We start from the raw sequence: 17488 nt of genomic DNA on the forward strand, positions 1-17488 counted from the left end.
GAAAAGAATTCATTACTAGCATACATGCATTACAATAAATGATAAATGAAATCCTTTGGGCAGGATGAAAATGGTACCAGAGGGAAATTTGCAGCTAAACAAACAAAAATAACTGGAAATGGAAATTTAGTGGATAAATATATGAGATTTTAAATTTAGACCTCCTTTTGAATAAACCAAGATGCCCATGAATCAATGACTGGATAAAGAAAATGTGATATGTATACTCCATGGAATAGTAGTCAGTCATAAAAAGAATGAAATCTCTTTCATTAAAAAAGGATGCAACTAAAAACCATTATGCTTAGTGAAACAAGCCAGTCCCGAAAAGACAAATACCATATGTTTTCCCTGATCTGTGGTAACTAACATAGAGTACAAAAAACTGAAATGTATATGAGTGAAATTGACATTTTGAGAATTGTTATTTGCAGCCCTTGTCTCCACTGTTGTGGAACAGTGGTTTTTTTCTTATTTTTTGTTGAATTATTTGTGTAGTGTAAGGTTAATTTTATGATTATAAAATAAATCTAGGGGCCGGTGCTGTGGCATAGCGAGTAAAGTCACCGCCTGAATTGGCAGCATCCCATATGGGCGCTTGTTCAAGACCAGGCTGCTCCACTTCAGATCTAGCTCTCTGCTATGGCCTGGGAAAGCAGTAGAAGATGGCTCAACTCCTTAGGCCCCTGCACCCTCATGGGAACACCCAGAGGAAGATCCTGCTCCTGGCTTCAGGTGGGTGCAGCTCTGGCCGTTGCAGCCAATTGGGGGGTGGATGGAAGACCTCTCTCTCTCTCTCTTTCTGCCTCTCCTTCTCTCTCTGTGTATCTCTGCCTTTCAAATAAATAAAGAAATCTTTAAAAAATAAAATAAGGTAAAACAAAGTGTGTCATTGTAAAAATTGAAAGAATAAAAATGGAAGGAGGAGGAAGGGTGAGAACGTGGGCAGGAGGGAGAATATGGTAAGACGTATCACTATGTTCCTACATCTGTACATATGAAAATACATGAAATGTCTTCATCTAACATAAATAAAACAGTATTTAAAAAGTGATGTTCATATTTAGAATTAGGAATTTACTCTTACTTCTTTTTAAAATGTTTATTTGGGAGAGAGGGAGGGAGATAGAGAGAGTGAGAGAGCACTCTCTCATTCTCTGGATCACTCCCCAAATGTCCATGAACCTGGATCTGGGAACTCCATGTAGATCTCCAGATGGTTGGCAGGAACTCAATTACTTGAGCCATCACCGCTGTCTCCCAGGGTCTGCGTTAGCAGGACACTGGAGTCAGGAAGTGGAGCTGGGTTTTGAACTCAGATACTCTAATGTGGAATGTGGTCATCTTAAACACCATAGTAACCTCTAGGCAAAATGCTCACCCCTTCTAACTTTCTTTGATGGTCTGTGCAGAAGCAAACCAAATAGTTGATAGGAAAAGAACACCCTAAAAGAACTTCCTAATAAAATTTTAGAATTCTGGTTAATAAATAAAAAATAATATAATAGGCCTGGAATATCATTAACTTCAATCTCCTCATAAAATGACTAGCCAATGGAAATTTATTTATTGCAAGGATTTGTGGCAACACCTGACCTAAATGATCAATCTTAACATGACTAAAAGAGAGGTACACATATGTTGGATAGTTTCCAGTGTAATATAATGTGAAGGTTAAAATAATATTTATTAAGTATTCTTAATAAACAAACAAACCAGATAAAAATGAATCTGTTTAAATCTGTATATTAAATTTTGGTTTTAGAGGAAATCCAGAGGATGGAGGTACTTGTTTTTCTAACTAAAACAGAGATGGAATCAGTAAAGTCCAGAATATCAAGAACTCTATAAGACGAATCTTTGTTACTTAAGTAAGCTGTAAGGGGGAAAAACAAAGATGGAAGTGAGGTTCAAGAGATGAGTAAAACAAATTCAATGTTCGCATGAACTTGTTGGATCCAGATTCAATGAAACAATTTAAAAAGGTATAAATATTTTGTGGAAATTTGAACATCATTTGGACATTTGATAAGGAGAAATTTATTGATTTTTGTTCTAGCTGTGATAATTGGCTTTTTCTTTTTTTTTTTACAATAAAGGATTTCTATTGTTTAGAGGCACATATTAAAAACTTTATGGATAATTTTATATTTTATAGGACTTGCTTTCAAAAAAAATCCAAACAGGGAGAAGGTAGAATTACAGTTGAAGCAATACTGGCTTTAGTTAATAATGGTTAAAAGCTGAGTGAAGTTTACATAGGAGTTCATTACAATATACTCTATATTTTTGCACATGTTTGTAACTTTCCATAACTACAAGATATATATCCCATTTAGTTTTAGACTGCAGACTGCATAGAGCAATGAGGGTAAAGGAAGGAGCAGTCAGAAGCCTAGTGTTCCTAAAGAAAATGGACTTCACTTACATATAATATAAAAATATAAAAGAAACTCGAGCATAAAGACCTTAGAAGGTAGATTAGCTGATTTTAAGGCACTATGTGATGCATATTCTATATGGGATTAAACTTAATACAGAAAGATTTTGATGATAAACACAGGTTCACCTTCATATAAATCACTACCTTAACCAATTCGCTTCTCAAAGTCCATGAAGAACACTTCTAAACTTCAGGATCTTCAATAGTCAAATAGTGTTATTTGTCGAAGTAAAAAATGTTAAATTAAGAACCTTAGTCACAGTATAATAAATTGGAAATCAACATAAATTGCATTGATTTGAGTTAAATATATATCTTCTTTCTCTATTGTTTATTTAGCATGTTCACCTTATTATTTTTTTTTTTTTACATTTTAAGCCTTTATTTAGTGAGAAAGATGCATAGGAGAGTTGGAGCTTTATTTAAGAGAGAGAGGTAAATCTGGGTTCATACTGAGCACCAGGAACCAGCCACGTGGAGGAGCATCTAGGCCAGGAAGCCTAGGGTGCGTGGCCCGAAGATGCAGGCCTGGAGATGCAGGGCTACAGTCAGCCTCCTCCTGGCAAGAAGCCAGGGCAAAGAAGAAGGGCGGGACACACCGTGTCCCAGGTTTTAACCCACTTCCAAAGGGGAGTGGTTAATTAACCTGATTGGCTAGTGGGTACCCAGGTGTGGCCAGGTAGGACGTGCAGTCACACAGGTGACTGGTGAAGGCATGGTCTTCCAGCTCACAAACCTAATCAGTTTTAACCTATATGCCTGCCTACTTCATTCCCCCCTCAGAGACTCCATCCCTTAATCCTAAGGGAAGTTGATGGACATCAAATCATCTCTTTTGTAACTGCTTTCTGCTAATGAGGGGCGTAGTGCAGGCCCTGCCTATCATCTTATTTTCTTAAGATTTTATTTATTTGAAAGAGAGAGTTACAGAGAGAGGTAGAGACAGAGAGAGAGAGAGGTCTTCCATCTTCTGGCTCACACCCCAGATGGCTGCAAAGGCCGGAGCTGTGCCGATCCGAAGCCAGGAGCCAGGAGCTTCTTCCAGGTCTCCCATGTAGGTACAGGAGCCCAAGGACTTGGGCCATCTTCTACTGCTTTCCCAGGCCATAGCAGAGAGCTGGATTGGAAGAGGAACAGCCGGGTCTCGAACCGGCGCCCATATGGGATGCCAGCACTTTCAACCACTGAGAGACAGCGCCAGCCCCTGCATGTTCATCTTAATCAGTAGGTTTTTTTCTGATATTTCATCACAGTCCCAGGGTATGTTACAGAATCATGTGGGATATTGTCCCAGAATATAACATGGGAAAGGAAGTGAAAACTGAATAGGAGGGGGCCAGCTCCGCGGCTCACTTGGTTAATCCTCAGCCTGCAGCGCTGGCATCCCATATGGGCGCTGGGTTCTAGTCCCGGTTGCTCCTCTTCCAGTCCAGCTCTCTGCTGTGGCCCGGAAAGGCAGTAGAGGATGGCCCAGGTGCTTGGGCCCCTGCACCTACGTGGGTGACCAGGAGGAAGCACCTGGCTCCTGGCTTCGGATAGGCGTAGCTCCGGCCATAGCGGCCACTTGGGGGGTGAACCAACAGAAGAAAGACCTTTCTCTATGTCTCTCTCTCTCACTGTCTCTGTCAAATAAATAAATAAATAATAAAAGATAAAAGAATACTGAATGGAAAAATAGTTAAATATTGGCACACTTACCAGAATCTCCCATTTCCAAAGCTGTTACCGTTTGATCTCCCTGATACGTTTGTATTTGATGAAATTACCAAAAAAGAAATAGAACTAGAAATAGCTGTTAGTTCTTACACTATCTTAACTCAGACTTAGTTAGCAGCCTGCATGTCCCCTTTGAGATAAGATCAGAGGGTCATATTTGGCCAGAGGAGGGGAAGAAAGAAGAGTACTAAAAGAAATGAGAGCAGTGAACAGCAAGGGTGCCTGAAACCTAGCCACAGTGTCTAATAGGCACATGAAAAATGAAAACTTCAGCTTTGTTTCATAATGAGAAACATTCAGATATTTCAAAGTCTTTGCAATTTTCACTTTGCAGGAGGATATTAGATTTACTCAACTATAACAATATGATTCTACAGTTAAGTCCACGAGTCTATGATTTCATGCAATTTGTTCAGCTGTCATGTCATGTTTCTAAGTGACAGTTTTTATCACTAGAAATGACTTGTGTCCATGTTTATCTTTTGAAGGCAGCAGAGCTTAGCAGGGTTTTAAAAAGAAGTAAACAGAGATTGAGAACACGGCAGGAGAAAGAATACTGCAGTGGCAGCCAACACACTTGGAATTTTGCCCTAATTTTTACATTAATTACTTGTGTGATCACAAACAAGTCACTTCATCTGTTGATCCCATTTAGCCTATTCTTAAAAATAAACTTGTTGAATTAGAATATTTCCGTGGTACTTTCCAATTATGATTTATTCATTCAACACACATTTATTAATTGCCTACTATAAGAGTACAGCATTGTAACTGAGAACATGTTTCTGAAATCACACTACTTACGTTCAGATCCTGTATTCACCATCCACTAGCTGCGTGTGCCAATAGACCAGATATTTTAACTGCCCTGTGCTTCACTGTACTAATTGATAAAATGGGGATAATAATAACACCCATGTCATAGAGTAGTTATATGAATTGCAGGGAGATAATCTTTTTAAAATTTCAGATTATTGCCTGCCATTAAATTAATGTTATTATTGTAAGTTAACCATTGGATATGCAATGGGGACCAAGAATTAAACAGTTCTTTTCTTCAGGGACTATCCAGACAGGAATAAAAAATGAAATGACAAAAAAAATCTATGATACAAGAAGCAGTTTCTGGGAAGAAATATAGAAAAACTTGTGGAGGAAGCTTAAACTGAGAAAAGAGGGATAATAAACTAAACTAGTCAGTTTAGTTAAGGAAGAGAGGAGGAATATGCGAGAAACAAAAACGCAAATGACTGAGTGGGAGAAGTTATCTGTAGCATGTGCATTTGTCATAGGATTTTTCAAAAGCATATAGAAAAATGAGCAAAATACATGAACACATACTTCATAAAGAGGCTATCCTCTGCTTCAGTAGTCACCAGAACAACATAAATTAAAACCACAATGCAGTACCATTACACAGCCAGGACAATGACTATAAAGAAAAAAATAAAAAGCTAGCAAGTTGTGGAGAAATTGACACTTTTCTATTCTACTGATAGGAATGTAAATTTGTGCAAACACTTTGGCAGTATGTATTAAAGGTGAATAGTTGCATATTTTATGATCCTTCTACTGCCCTCCTAGGAATATACTCAATAGAAATGTGGACATACATTCAACAAAGGACATCTACTAGGAATAGCTAAAAAACTGAAAATCTGAATGCCCATCAGCATAACAAATAAATAATAAACCATGTTCTATTCACACAGTGGGATGCTATAGAGCAATGACAATGAGCAATCTACAGCTAAAATCAAATAGTGCATTCTTACAAACATAATGCTGAGTAGAAAAATGCAAACACCTACAAACAATATTGTATGATTCCATTGATACAAAATATAAAACTGGCAAAAATATTCTGTGCTATTAGCATTAGGGAAGAGGTTATTCTGAAAGGAGAGCCATGACTGGAAGGGAGTACATTAATGATCACTGGATTTCTGGTAATATTTTGTAATTTGATCAGAGTGCTAATAAAGTAACCTGGGAACCATATTTGAATTATCCCAGGTTATGAACAGGTTTTTTTTGTTTTTTTTTTTTTCTCTTCATACTATTTGTTGAACTGTTTACTTAACATAGAATTAATCATATGTGTATAAAGTCAACTGAGGATGGATCTCAGTAGGAAATAAGAGTGGGGATAAGAGAGGGAAGAGGAAGCTTGTAACTGTAAAGCTGCATAGTTCTGCATACATCCCTAAGGACTAATTTCTAAGGGTACAGTTTAAAAATTTGTCATGGGATCCCAAATCCCATTGAGCTAGGTGATAAAAATGTCATGTTAAATGTTAAAGTCGGGTCGGCACCATGGCTCACTTCGCTAATCCTCTGCCTGCAGCGCCGGCACCAGGGGTTCTAATCCTGGTCGGAACGCCGGATTCTGTCCTGGTTGCTCCTCTTCCAGTCCAGCTCTCTGCTGTGGCCCGGGAGTGCAGTGGAGGATGGCCCAAGTACTTGGATCCCTGCACCCGCATGGGAGACTGGGAGGAAGCACCTGGCTCCTGGCTTCAGATCGGCGCAGTGCCGGCCATAGAGGCCTTTAGGGGAGTGAACCAACAGATGGAAGATCTTTCTCTCTGTCTCTCTCTCACTGTCTATAACTCTACCTGTCAAATAAAAAAAAGTTAAAGTGATCATATTAAGTGTTAAAGTGAACATATAGATAGGATTAAGTGTTAAAATGGCCATATAAGTAGGATCAAGTGTGGGGTAATTATAGTAGATTTTTTAAATTTTTAAAAAGATTTGTTTATAAGGTAGACAGAGAGAGAGAGAGAGAGAATCTTCTAGCCACTTGTTCATTACCCAAATGGTCGCACCAGCCAGATCTGCATCAGGCCAACAGTATGAGCCAGGAACTCCATCCTGGTCTCCCACATGGGAGGCAGAGGACAAAGTACTTGGGCCATCTGCTGCTGCCTTCCCAAGCACATTGACAGAAGCTTGATCAGAAGCTGAGCAACCATAGCTCTAACCAGGACTCCAAAATGGAATGCCTGCATCACAAAAGGCAGCTTAACCCACTGTGCCACATTGCTGACCCTGAATCTTCTTATTTTAAAGGGGCAAAATAATGTCTGCTAAGTGGAAACAAAATTGGCATTCTTCTTGCAGATCTTTCACAATTAAGAGAAGAGATGATCACAGCAATTTCAAGAATTGCATGAATTTGTACTTCCCTCTCCCTTATGAATCAAGGATGATGATGTTTTCAAATCTGGAATCGTAATTAAAAAGTAATAAAATGCTGAAGGACCACTGATCATGTGCATAATTGTAATAATGAAACTAATAATAACAAGGTGGCACCTGACATATCAGGTGTTGTAAATGATAGGTTGGGCATTTTCCTTACGAATACAATTTTATGTTGATATGTCAATTTACTGTATTCACTTATAGAAGTACTAATGTTGGGGAAATCATTGTGACACTCAACTCATATTTGGAATATGAATTTCTAGTTGTCAGATTCCCTAACTCTCATCATGTTCTCACCCCACTGGGCCACACCACACTGTATACTCCTGTCAGCTTCCCCATCAGCTTTACAGCCTAAGCCAGGAACAGAAATCTCCTCACTCTCCATAGGGTGAGGGAACCATGTCTTCTGATTGCCAAAAAAGTGAGAGAATAAATTTCTGTTGTTTTAGCCACTAACTCAATATTAATTTGTTACAGCAGCCACAGAAAACACACCAGTCCTTTCACAGGAGATATGTTATACATACCTATTTACAAATATGTGTACATAAGAGATAGACGGGCAGAAATTCAACATAGATATGCTGTGGGCATTTTGTTTCTACTCTTTGGGAAAGCTACAAGGCAACCAGAGATGAAGAAACGCTGTATCTCACTAAGTTCTCCAGTCCCAATGCCTAGGAGAATGCCAAATATACACTAAAGATGTTTTCAAGTAAATTAGTGATCAAAGATAGTATCATGAACACAAGCATTTCGCTTGATGTTTAGGACACAGGTTGACATCCATGTCCTATACTGGAGTACCTGCCTTCAAGTCCCAGCTCTGGATCCAGCTTCCTGCTAATGGGGAGCCTAGGAGGCAATGGTTATGGCTCAAATAATTGGGTTCTGGTTAGCCATGGAAGACCTGGATTGAGTTCCTGGCTTCCAGCTTCATTCTGGTCTAACCTTAGCCATTCAATTTTAGGCATTTGGCATTTGCGGAGTGAACCAGCAGCAGATGGAAGTGTATTATCTCTCTCTTTTTCTCTCTTTTTCCCATGCAAATAAACAAATTTTTCTTAAAAAGTAGTATTATGAATTTATTTGATATCTTTATTTTTTATTTTTTAAAGATTTATTTATTTGAGAAGTACTGTTACAGATAGAAAGAGGGAGAGACAGAGAGAAAGGTCTTCCATCCACTGGTTTATTCCCCAAATTGCCCCAATGGCTGGAACTGGGATGATCCGAAGCTAGGAGTCAGGAGCTTCTTCTGGGACCCCCACATGGATGCAGGAGCCCAAGCAAGTAAGCCATCTTCTACTGCTTTCCCAGGCCATAGCAGAGAGTGGGATCGGAAGAAAAGCAGCTGGGACACGATCTGGTGCCCATATGGGATGCCTGTGCCATGGGCAGAAGCTTAACCTAATATGCTAAAGTGCCAGCCCCTGTGTGATATCTTTAGACACATTAACCTCTAAAGGGAAATATACTCTAACATATTAAAACAAAACCCTAAAAAATATGACCTTCCTAATCAATGTTTGGTCTGAGGAACAGAGTAATGGCATGGGCATCACCTGAGAACTTGTCAGAAATTCAGAATATCAGACTCCTCTGTTGATCTACTGAATCAGAGTCTTTTACAATCCCCTAATAGTCCCCCTCTTGAGATCTCCTGATGATTCCTACTCACATTAGCATTTGAGAAGTGCTGATCTTTGATATAATCAGGGAAAACTGAACTCTGTTTCACAATATTAAGGACTTACTGGAAACTGGAAACTTTTTGTGGATGTGATGACATTGACTTTAGTCCTTTTTAGAGGTACATCCTGAAATAGTGATATATAAAATTAAATGTCTGGGACTGGCTTCAAAGCAACACCTAGGGATGAGAAATAGATAGTAGTATATAAGGAACAATTTGAGACATGACTTGATAGCTATCAAGGCTGAGAGATACATATAGGAAGGTTTATAATACTATTTCCTATTTTTATGTATAGTTGAAATGTTTCATAATAGAAAGTTTAAACAATATTTAGGTATGTAGAAGTAATTTTCTCCCAAAGTTGGTATATCCTGCACTGGTACTTTATCCTTATAGAAATGTCCCAATAAATTAGCCATAATTTGCATACAATTGCTTCATTGCCTGCAGGGGGAAATACACAATAGTGATCCTGCTTTACTGTATTCCCACTGTGATCTGTTATCTTAGATGGAGAGGTTGGTGGCACAAGCAGATAAATGTAACCTTGGAAAATGTGCTCATACAGGAGCTCAACAATTATGTGGCGTTCTTGGAGTTCAGCACAGAGATTCTTCAATGCCCCAAACATGCAATCTGAGAAGACAGTCTTCCAGACACTGTATACAACCAAAATACTTGATTAGATACTGAAGAACTCTAACTGGAGAATCATTGAGGAATGGGCTGAGTAGCTGAAGCACTAGAAAAGGGATTTCCTGGTATCCCTTTAAGAGACAGCGAGTGTGAAATCAAGCTAAGTTACAGCAAAAGAGATCCATTTTGCTGACATCAACTTAGCATTGTTACAAAGAAGCATTTATTTTAGTGGTAAATACTGTACATCTAGCAGTTCCCAAGCAGGATTCTGAAAACGTGCATCAGGAACTTACTTAGCTCCTTTCCCGTCTTTGGGGTATTCAGCAATAATTACTATTCCTCTATCTTACTTGTCTGCCTCCGTTGCTAGTGCAGGAAAGCAGCAGCAGCAGTTCCTGTAGGGAACTCTGAACGTCAAGTACCCCTTTTGCTAGGCAATCGTGCCAACATCGTCATTACTGACGATGAATTCATCTTCCAGTTATGATTAGAAAATTCATTCAATTAAAATCAGCTTGACTACAGAAAACTTTATTCCTTTCTCTACTTCATTTTCATGAATACTTTAAAGTCACTGACAAAGCATAGTTATTACCATTCTTGAAAAACGGACTTCAATTCTTCTGTCTGCTCAGGACTCAATACCCTTGTTAAATTATCAGGGCACATTCAAAACGAAAGCCTATAAAAACTGACATAATTCGGGTTGAGCAACATAACTGTGACTGAATTTACCTCTATCTAGTTACTTTGGGAGCCTAGGGGTGGATGGGTGAGGATAAGAAACAGGGAGTCTCTATAGCAATACAAATAGGTCATGTAGGCTTTTTACAAGTAAATTACATTCCGTTTTGAAATAGTAATGACATGGGCTTTGTGGTCTTTTGAAAAGAAAATCCCCTTCTTATTCGAAGGCACTGTACGTTCTAATCTTTAGGCTCAGTATATAAATACTTCAAGTTTCAAGTATATCTTTATTATACCAGCATTGAGCCAAAGACAGAGATCAGCTACTATAGAGGAGATGGTTGGATCCTAAGAGTGATGCCAGGCAAGACCCAAGGCAGATAGATCCCTTACAATGTGGAAGAGTCAGGCTGAGATGAAATGAAATATCTTGGTCAGAAGCTCTTTAAAATCAGTTGCTGACTGATGCAACAGAAATATCTGAACAATAATTTCAATTATCTTCTTACAATCCTCAGACTCTTCAATTCCCACAACAAAAATATAAAGTTGATATGATTGTGCTGACTTTTCAGATTAGTAAATTGAATCACAGAGACCGAGTGACAAGAACATCATTTGAAATTCCTATTCTAACCCACTCTTGGTTTCTTCTAAATGATTTAGTGTACTTTTCTTCAAATTGCAGTATATATACCCCAAGTGTACACGAAGAATTTCCAAGGGAGCAAAATCAAGTTTATTTAAAAAAAAAATCGCTTCTAGAACCTCGACTTCCATACGTTTTTCTCCAATATTGTTTACCAAGTCTCCTTGCACCATCATCTGTCTTCCATTTTACAGAAAAAAAGTGTATCTCTCACTCATCAACAACTTGATTTATGGTGATTGCCCCTTGGTGTACAACCTCCAAAGAATGTTACAATATGAGTCAACTCCAAAAAAATTAGTTCATTTAAAGAAAACTGACAGAAATGACTTCTCACTGTATGATTACATTTACATGAAATTTCCAGAAAAGGTAAATCCATACAGTCAGAAAGCAGAACAATGGTTGCCTGAACCTGGAGTTAGGAGCAGTGATTGATGACAAATGGGTAGGAGCAGAAATTTTGAGAGTGACAAAAATGTTCTAAAAGTAAACAGTGGGGGCCAGAGTTGTGGCACCTGCACATCTGTGATGCTGGCATACCATATGGGTGCCAATTCATGTCCCACTGCTCCACTTCTGTTCCAACTCCCTGCTAAGGTGCTAAGGGGGAACAGCAGAAGATGACCCAAGTACATGTACCCCTGTGCCCCCATGGGAGACATGGAAGAAACTCTCATTTCCTGGCTTCTTCCTGGCCCAGCCCTGGCTGTTGCAGCAATCTGGGGAGTGAACCAGTGGATGAAAGATCTCTCTCTCTCTCCACCCCCACCCCTTTCTGTAACTCTGCCTTTCAAATAAATAAGTCAAAATAAATGACACCAAGATCATGGGGTTAGCTCTAAAAACAAACATAAACTGGGATGGTAATTCACAACTTTTAAAACTTACTGAAAATTGTGGGATTGTACATTGAAACTGGGTGAAATTTTGAGGTGTGAATTAACCCTTTATAAAGTTGTTGGGGAAAAAAAACTCCAAGCTGCAAAACAAGAGGACAATGTGTGGGAACAAATCCATTTGCAATCCAGGACACTTTCAGTTCTTTGCTTTCAATAAGAAATTATTTCATTCATTTAGATGCTGGTAGGTAAGTAAAAAATAATTCTTGATGATACGTAATTATTTAAGTTGGGGCACAAAATGCTGAAAGTGGTTAAAGGATTGTTGACATTGCTATACCACAACTGCTTGCAGACTCATCTACTGAGTAAATTTCCACTTTACTTGCATTTATAAAAATAACAAAAGAGATGTTTGATGATGAACTGTCTCATACAAATTAATAATATTAACAATATACGTAAGTACAAAATCCACTACACTTAAAATGCATTTAAAATTATGTTTAGATTTAATATTTAATGATTGCTAATCAAAATTGTATATTCTAGATTGCCTTAATCAATGTTGTATGAACAAAGATAATCCAATAAAAATTAACTTAGAGCTTTATAATGAGAAGTTATTTAAAGATTACATATCAAATGGTTGGTCTCCAGCAGTGTGATAGGGAGATCAACAAAAGCTTGCACAGTTTAAAGTATACTGTAATGGGGCCAGCACTGTGGCGCAGCCGGTTATGGCCCCAGCCTGCAGTGCCAGCATGCCATATGGGCACCAGTTTGAGTCCCGGCTGCTCCACTTCTGATCCAGCTCTCTGCTAAGGCCTGGGAAAGCAGTAGAGTATGGCCCCTGCACCCACATGGGAAACCCGGAGAAATCTGGCTTCAGATCAGTTAAGTTCTGGCTGTTGCAGCTATCTGGGGAGTGAACCAGCAGATGGAAGACCTTTCTCTTTTTCTGACTCTACCTCTCTCTATAACTCTTTCAAATAAATAAAATAAATATTAAAAAAAATACACTGTAGTAATATTTCAAAAAAAATTCTGTGGATGGAAGAGTAAAAGGTTGTGGCAAGAAGGAAACTAGGATTTCCAGTTGTTAAATAATGGGCTCCATTCCAGTAGTTAGCTTATATTTGATACCTTTATAATAGTGACACAATATGTTTATCTGTACACTGTTGTACATGAATTTCAAAAACTGGCAAGATTAATGCATTGTGTTAAAGGCCTAACTTGTGGTCATTTCTGGAGTGTTTTCACTGAAAATGGTATAAGAGTCTTCTAGAGCATAGAAATACCCTGTAGAGGTGGGAGTTTCAGAACTGCATAGTGGTGGGCATATGGAAAATTTCATGTAACTCTATATTTAAAATCTCTGGACTTTATTTTATTTATGGATATCTCAGCAAAAAGTTAAAAGGTAAGACTAAATTTTACAGACTGATAGAAATCACATCCTTTACAACTAAACTGTTATAATTAAAAAAAATAAAAATTCATCTTGAAAATGTGCAAAAGGGTATGTAGTTTTTCATAATTGTTTTAGGAAATGTGTGAGTAAAATGTATGAAGACCATTTGATTAGCCTTCCTAATACAGAAATCTGTAGGCATCTTCTCTACTATAAAGATGCAGCTGCCATTAGTAATTTTACTCCCACTCAGGTCTCTGTATCAACTTCACCTCTAAACTGAGCTTCTCTCCAGCAGGAAGAAACAACCAGGTAGCTGTAACAGGTTTATGAAGTAAATCTCAGCTGAACTCAGAAATTTGGCCAAGGACAATGAACAGCAACTGGCACCACCATATTAAAAACTGAGCAGATAAAATTTTCAATAACTATATTGGCTTCTCTTATTATAAAGGAAATACTCATTCATAGTTCAAAATATTGAAAATAATACATATGAAAATAAAAATCATAGCTTCATTCTATATAAGATCCGGTTTTGCCAAATTATGGCAGATACAGTTAAACTGCATAACTATTGAATTGGAGAGGTAGCAATACTGTAAATGAATACTCTAGAAAGTGAAAGAACATCAACTCAATAACAACCAGATCTAGCAAGAGAATTTAGCTAGGTGGCTGCATATAAAATGCAAAACCTAAGCAAACAAACAAAAATATCCCTCTTTTGTGCTGTTATAAAAATTACAATGAGGAAGAGGGTTTAGTTTATGAAACACTAGGACTTAAACAAGAAATGTAGGGATTTTATATGAAGAAATACAATTAATTTACAGTAACTAATGGAGATAATATCATGTGGATTTTGAAAATGTCAACTGTTTCCAGACTATGTTTGCTTAAATATATCTACTGTGCTTTGTGGAGTTGTAGCATCAATTTAACTATCATAACTGTTGATGTTTGGTCTTCAATAAACATAGTAATACACAATTGGACATGTTAATTAACTTCTGTGCCATAGTTTCCTCACCTTTGAAACTGAGACATTTTACTTGGGCCATAGATAAAATACAGGAAGGAAAATAAATGAAGCTAGAGATAATTTATATAATCAGGTATTTAGTATAAAACAGTAAGTTATTGAAGCTCCATGAAATTTCACACCATTCAAATAACCATGTGCCCAAAATAGCACATGTACTAGAAATCCTTATTTTTCATTTCCATTTGGTAGCAATCATTCTATTCAGTTACTTGAAACATTTCATAATCTATTTCCTAATGAAGTGTTCATCCATGTGCAAAAATTTCTCATATGGAAAACTGAGATTGTTTATGAATTTTTCCTCTAAAATAAGGAATTTAATTAGCTTCATTGTGTTTTCTCTGCTTGTTTCAAGAACCGGCTTAGGAAAATATATCTTTGGGCATGATAAATCCTGCCATGTACTTGAATTTTAATTCAAAGCATTCATTAATAAGATGCTAAGGGAGAATTCACACAACCACTTTGGTTCCAACAGTTTATGAACAACAAAAAATAAACCTACAGTAAGTTGTAAGAAGAGGAAGTTCAACATACAGAGTTATAAATCCAGTTACCTTGTGAATAGTAGAAGTGCCACCGAGACAAGCCTTGACTCTCTAATATTCCAGAATATGCTTTCAGTGCTCCCTTTTCATCAATATTATGAAACATCAGGTCTAGCTTTTGGCATAGCAGCTAATATGCCGCTTGGGACACCCTACCAGAGGACTTAGTTTGAGTCTTGGCTCTGTTTCTGATCCAGCTTCCTGGGAATGTACACCCTGGCAGGGAGCAGATGATGGCTCAAGTGCTTGGATCCCTGCCAGCCACCTGGGAGACTTGCACTGAATTCTGGACAATTAGCTTCTGACTGACCCAACCCTTGCTCTTTTCAGGCATTTAGGCAGTGAACCAGTGAATGTAAGATCTCTGTCTTTCTGTTTCTCTCTCTCTCTGTAATCTGCCTTTCAAATAAAATCAAAATTAATAACTAAAAATAGAAAAAATCTGTTATAAAAATGTTGAAATACAGTATTTGTAGTACAGTTGTGTTCCTTTACAATTACATAAATATGCACACTTTTAACAATTCCAGCATTTAAGAATTTCTCTATATGAAATTGATTTAACTCTAGAAATCTCTTAGTTTACTTGATTTTAAATAGTTTATCGCTATTTTCAATTGGAAAGCTAATTATGTAGTTTATTTTCTGATTGATTGGTATGTTTGCAAACACCCTCCATATCCCTGACTTAGCCTCCTTTAGAAAAAGGTGTTGGCTCACTAATGTTCTCCTGAGTAGAGAATAGTGTCTAGCAACTGTAGAAGCTCAATTCCTATTTGTTGAAGGAATTGATTCTTTTATGCCAATCTACTACCAGTGTTTCACCTTCTGAAACCCAATATTTCACCAACACTTGTCCTACATGCCATTATTTTATTCCATCTTTAGCCACCTTGGATCTTTTTAATTAGCCATTTTCTTTTAATATGGGAAGCTCTGATAAAAGACTCATCTTAAAGATACTGGAAAAAATACTGGACCAGCATGCTGCCTGTAGAAATGAACAAAAATGTGAGATAGCATCTCGATGTGGCTAACATAGCATTTGACACCATAGACAGTTAAAATTCTCCTCCTCATTCTTACTCCTGCCTTTTCTTCCCATAGTATTATTAGCACTCAGTGCAGACATGTAAAAATGTGGATATTTAATTGACATTTGCAAAGACCCAGCAAGGTACTACACTTGATCTTAGCCAAAAGGCCAAGAAGTGATGCAGCAAGGTTTCTGATTTTTTTTTTTAAGATTTATTTTATATTTTTGAAAAGAGAGAGACAGAAAGAGATCATCCTTCACTAGTTTACTCCCCAAATGGAAACAACACTGGAACTGGACCAGCTGAAGCCAAGAGCCTGCAACTCAATCTCTCATGTGGATTTCAGGGGCCCAAGCACTTGGGTCATCTTCCACTGCTTACCCAGCTGCATTAACAAGTAGCTGGATTGGAAGCAGAGGACATGGGACTCAAACTGGCAGTCATGTGGGATGCTGGTGTCACAAACAGTGACTTAACATGTTGGGACACAATGCTGGCCCTTCTGATCTGTTTTTAACCCAAGAAACTGTCATCATCCATAGAAATAAGCCTTCCTATTTATATGAAAATTTGGAAGAAGAGAGTAAATGCATACGTCCTCTTTTGAAACCTTAAAAATATTGATTTCAGGTGATCTCAAATAAAACGAATCATGTATTACATATGTATTTAAGTAATCCTCCTTTGACTTTAGCCTGACATTTACTGGCCATCTAACTGGACAAATATATTAAACTCTCAGTATTAGCTTGCTCCCCTGCAAAATGGAGTGTATATAATCTGTCTAGCTAGACCCTTTCCCAAATTATTTGATCAAATCACATAAGATAATGTACGTGGACTCACCATCATGCTCTATAGGTGGGATTTCTTAACCATAATAATACGTATCTGTTAAACAGTGAATTTATACTATAACTTTTCTTATTAATGATTCTCTGTATATAATATTACTTTGGCTCTTGTCATTGTCTACCCATAACCTTTTATAAAGACTGAATTTGCTGTTCTAATATATAAAAGTGTGTTTATTATAATATATGCAAATATTGAGATGTTTGTTAGTATATTTGTAGATTGAATTATAATAAATTTCATAAAATTTCCTTTTTCATAAAATATACCTACAACATTTCAAGATACAATGAGGCTTTTATTTATTAGAAAATATAGTTCAAGAAGGAAATATTACCAAAGTCTGTATAAGATTTATCTGTTTGGAAATAGAATCTACTTGAAAATATATTTGTTGCCATTTTGTTTTGGACAAAAACTATAAATTAAACTTACATGTTTCATTATGTTCAACATGTAATTTTTCAAAATCTGTCAAATATTTAAAAATAAACACTTATAGAAGAGATAACAAAATTCTAAGAGCTTGAGTTTTAAAAAATCAACCTCTATTCGTTGAGTTTACTGAGTCCTTATTTTTGTTATTATGGCAATTTCCTTCATCTAAATTGTGGGTGTTTCTGGGTCATTTTAATGCCATTTGTAAATTGCTAAGTTCTATTTGTAAATCAATGAACATTATTGTCAAGTTGTCT

General features: G+C 37.2%; 2 pseudogenes; one reads left to right on the plus strand and one right to left on the minus strand.

Annotated features, from left to right (window-relative positions):
- Positions 1-17488, plus strand: part of LOC100340022 (26S proteasome regulatory subunit 4-like) — a 54303-nt pseudogene that overhangs the window by 9564 nt on the left and 27251 nt on the right.
- Positions 16037-16117, minus strand: LOC138847755 (U2 spliceosomal RNA; annotated as a pseudogene).

Source organism: Oryctolagus cuniculus, chromosome X (genome assembly GCF_964237555.1).
Source record: "Oryctolagus cuniculus chromosome X, mOryCun1.1, whole genome shotgun sequence".
Classification (NCBI taxonomy): Eukaryota; Metazoa; Chordata; class Mammalia; order Lagomorpha; family Leporidae; genus Oryctolagus; species Oryctolagus cuniculus.